This window comes from Mesoplodon bidens, assembly GCF_964165515.1.
Source record: "Mesoplodon bidens genome assembly, chromosome: 4".
In the NCBI taxonomy this organism is placed as follows: Eukaryota; Metazoa; Chordata; class Mammalia; order Artiodactyla; family Ziphiidae; genus Mesoplodon; species Mesoplodon bidens.
Window position 1 is genome coordinate 123,011,410 of NC_138160.1, and position 3,625 is coordinate 123,015,034.

Below are 3,625 nucleotides of genomic sequence, written 5' to 3' on the forward strand. Positions count from 1 at the left end.
GCTGTGTTGCTCATAACAACAACGTTTTTAGTAACTTTTAGTAACTTTAATAACTTACTAAATAGAACAACGTTTTTAGTAACTTACTAAAAAGTCTTTCCAAAGCATTCAGCTAATTCTTCATACAATTTTTTTGCATGATTTCTTCATTTTATATAGTATTTCATTAAAATACATAATTACAGTAATGAGTACAATAGGCTGTACTGGTTGACTAGGGCTGCCATACCAAAATACCAGACTGGGTGGCTTAAAAAACATAAATTTATTTCTCACACTTCTGGAGGCTAGAAGTCCGTGATTAAGATATTGGCAGATATGGCTTCCCTTGAGGCCATATGATAGGATGGGATGATGTCCTCTGGCTTGCAGATGGCCACCTTCTGGCTGTTTTCACACAGGTCTTTTCCCTCAGTGTGCATGCTCCTGGCATCTCTTCCTATTCTTTTTTTTTTTTTTTTTTTTTACTATTTTAAAAAAGTGTTTATTAGGTTCCTGAGGTCAGAGGGTCAAAGGTCAGTTAGCTTCTCACAGAGCAAAAAATGCCCCATTTCCAGACATCCTGTAGGTATGGTAAGGTTAGATTCCAAAACTAGATAGTTCTTCTGAATCCATCAATAACAAACAGAAAATAAACAACCACCTATGTAAGTAGGAGAGAGAATACAGACTGCTCACACTTCATTTCACACTGTGCAGGTTCTCCCCTTAGATCCATGTTTCTCAGCCCTGGGTGGGGACACAGATGGGCTTCAGCAGGTCCTTCAATCCATGAAACAGCAGGCAATTTTGAGTTTATGCTTATGAGCATTTTTATGGAGAGGCCTTATTATACCTTTATCTGATTCTCCAAGGGATCTATATGTCAGAGATGTGAACAGACAGCAAAATGGACTCTAGTACGTGTCAAAGCTTGACCGATGAAGAGAAGTACAGGGGAAGTCCATTCACTCTTAAATAAATAACTGCCCTCCTTGTTGGAATAATGGGCCCTCCTGCAGGAGATGGGAATTTAGTTCCCAGTTAAGACAGCAGAAATTCCCTTTCAGGAGATGTCAGGTAGAGTGGTGAGATGGAAGGTGAGTTGAGTGGCCTATTCTTTATTAACTCGCTTGGGATCATTTCACTTCACTGGTTACTTAGTCTCCTCACTTCTGAAACGTGGACAGAAGTATGGGTCCCACTTTCTTCAGAGGTTACGTGAGGCCAAGAGGAAATCATATGGGTTATGTGTCACTTCCAAGGTCAAAGCAGCCCGAGAGTTCACTTAAGCTTTTGTTGGGCTCTCTTCATGTGCAGTTGGTAGTGACTTCTGGGCTGCCTGGGTCACAGGGGCACAACTCACCGCGCTCTGGCCATACCTGATCTGCCCGGTGGGTCCCTCACCGGAGGCGGGGGTCTCTCGTTGGGCGGGGGAGGAAGAGGGCCCGACCGCCCGGGTGAAGGTAAGGGAGGCGCAGATGACAACGACGACGAGGACGAGAGGGACAGGTTCCGCTGTGGGAGCCTCGGGATTTCGTCGCTGCCGCCACCGCCACTGGACCCTGGGGGCACTGGGGGAGGGCCCGGCCGGCTGGGGGGCAGGGGCGGGGCCTGCGCGGAGGGGTAAGGCCGCGGGGTGGAGGGCACCGGGGGCTTGCTGTTCTGAGGGGAAGGCGAGGGGACGGCCTCCCTATGGATGGAGGGCCTGCTGCCCACTGGAGGGGGCGGAGGAGGGGGTTTGTCATCCAAGGCCCTGCTCGGGGTAGGGGGGAGGGGAGGCCGGTTGGAGAAGGGCGAGGAGGAGCCTGACGGGGTCTGGCGGGTGGAGCCTCCACCGAAAGCAGCCCCTCGGTTTCCGGGGAGAGGGGGAGGAGTCGGCCCGGGGCTGGGCTGCCTGGGGGCTCCGGACACTAGGGTGGACCCCCGGTTGTGCAGACTTGACTGAACGGGTCTTGGAGTATTAGGCACTGGAGGCGGAATATTATCAGGCTTCGCGCCCACATCGGGCCTCGGGGGAGGCATTCGGTTCCTCTGAGGTTCTGGAGGTCCGCTTCTGTGGCCTGAAGAAGGCACAGGGAACCTCCCTGGGCCACTTGGGGGCGAGAAAGGTTTGGCAGATGTGGGTCTTCCTCCTGGTGGCAAAATCGGGGGTCGGCTTCCTCCAGAATCACTCTCCCTGTTGGCTGTGGATCTCAGCCTTGGCATCCCAGCCTGGAACAGTCCTCCCAAACCGGGTGGTCCACCCCCTCCAAAACTCCCACTGCTGCCTCCGCCACCACCACCAGCTCCTTTAGGTTTGTCCAGTATCGGTGCACTTCTGTCATTGGTGACTGCCTTCTTTAGTTTCTTCCCTTTGCTGATGTCAGAGAGAAGAGCATTTCTCCCAGCCTGCTCTGACTTACTCAAGGTAGGCTTTTCTGTATTGGCCAGAGAAAACTGTATTGGGCGGTGGTGGGGGTGCTGGAGGGGGCGGTACGGGCATCCTGGACAGTTACACTTTCAGCAGTCTGGCTGACAAATCGCGCAGCGGCTCCGTAGGGCTCTAGGGCCTCGCGGCACGCCGGGCATTTTTTTCTGGGAAACTTCTCCCCAGTCCGTAGGGCTGAGCAGCCGGGCAGGAAAAGTGCTCAGCGCCGGGAGGCTGCCTCTTCCTATTCTTATAAGAACACCAGTCCTACTGGATTAGGGTCCCACCCTTAGGACCTCATTTAAAATTTTAGAACATCCTTAAAGGCCCTATCTCCAAATATAATCACATGACAGGGGACAGACTCTGGGAGGGCTCACGCCAAGGAGTACTTCCCAGAACTTCTGCTGCCAGTGTCCTTGTCCCTATGGTGAGCCACAGCCACCCCCCACCTCCGCAGGAGACCCTCCAACACTAGCAATTTTATATCATTCTGTGTAAAGAGTTAAAATCTTGAGAGAGGGGGAAGATGGCGGAAGAGTAAGACGCGGAGATCACCCTCCTCCCCACAGATACATCAGAAATACATCTACACGTGGAACAACTCCTACAGAACACCTACTGAACGCTGGCAGAAGACCTCAGACCTCCCAAAAGGCAAGAAACTCCCCACGTACCTGGAGAGGGGATTCAGAGCGCTGCTTAAAGGAGCTCCAAAGAGGGGCGCGAGCCGCGGCTAACAGCGCGGACACCAGAGACGGGCATGAGACGCTAAGGCTGCTGCTGCCGCCACCAAGAAGCCTGTGTGCGAGCACAGGTCACTCTCCACACCTCCCCTCCCGGGAGCCTGTGCAGCCTGCCACTGCCAGGGTCCCGGGATCCACGGACAACTTCCCCGGCAGAACGCACGCACGGCGCACCTCAGGCTGGTGCAACGTCACGCCGGCGTCTGCCGCCGCCGGCTCACCCCACACTCCGTGCCCCTCCCTCCCCCACGGCTGAGTGAGCCAGAGCCCCCGAATCAGCGGCTCCTTTAACCCCGTCCTGTCTGGGCGAAGAACAGACGCCCTCCAGCGACCTATACTAAGAGGCGGGGCCAAATCCAAAGCTGAACCCCAGGAGCTGTGCAAACAAAGAAGAGAAAGGGAAATCTTTCCCAGCAGCCTCAGGAGCGGCGGATTAAATCTCCACAATCAACTTGATGTACCCTGCAACTGTGGAATACCTGAGTAGACA

The 3,625-nt window shown here is 53.5% G+C and overlaps 1 pseudogene across 1 annotated transcript; it reads right to left on the reverse strand.

Annotated features, from left to right (window-relative positions):
- Positions 1–1,097: 1,097 nt before the first annotated feature.
- LOC308616788 (WAS/WASL-interacting protein family member 1-like) lies at positions 1,098–2,620 on the reverse strand (annotated as a pseudogene). The gene has a single exon. The product of its transcript is annotated as a WAS/WASL-interacting protein family member 1-like (transcript).
- Between the last annotated feature and the right edge of the window lie 1,005 nt (positions 2,621–3,625).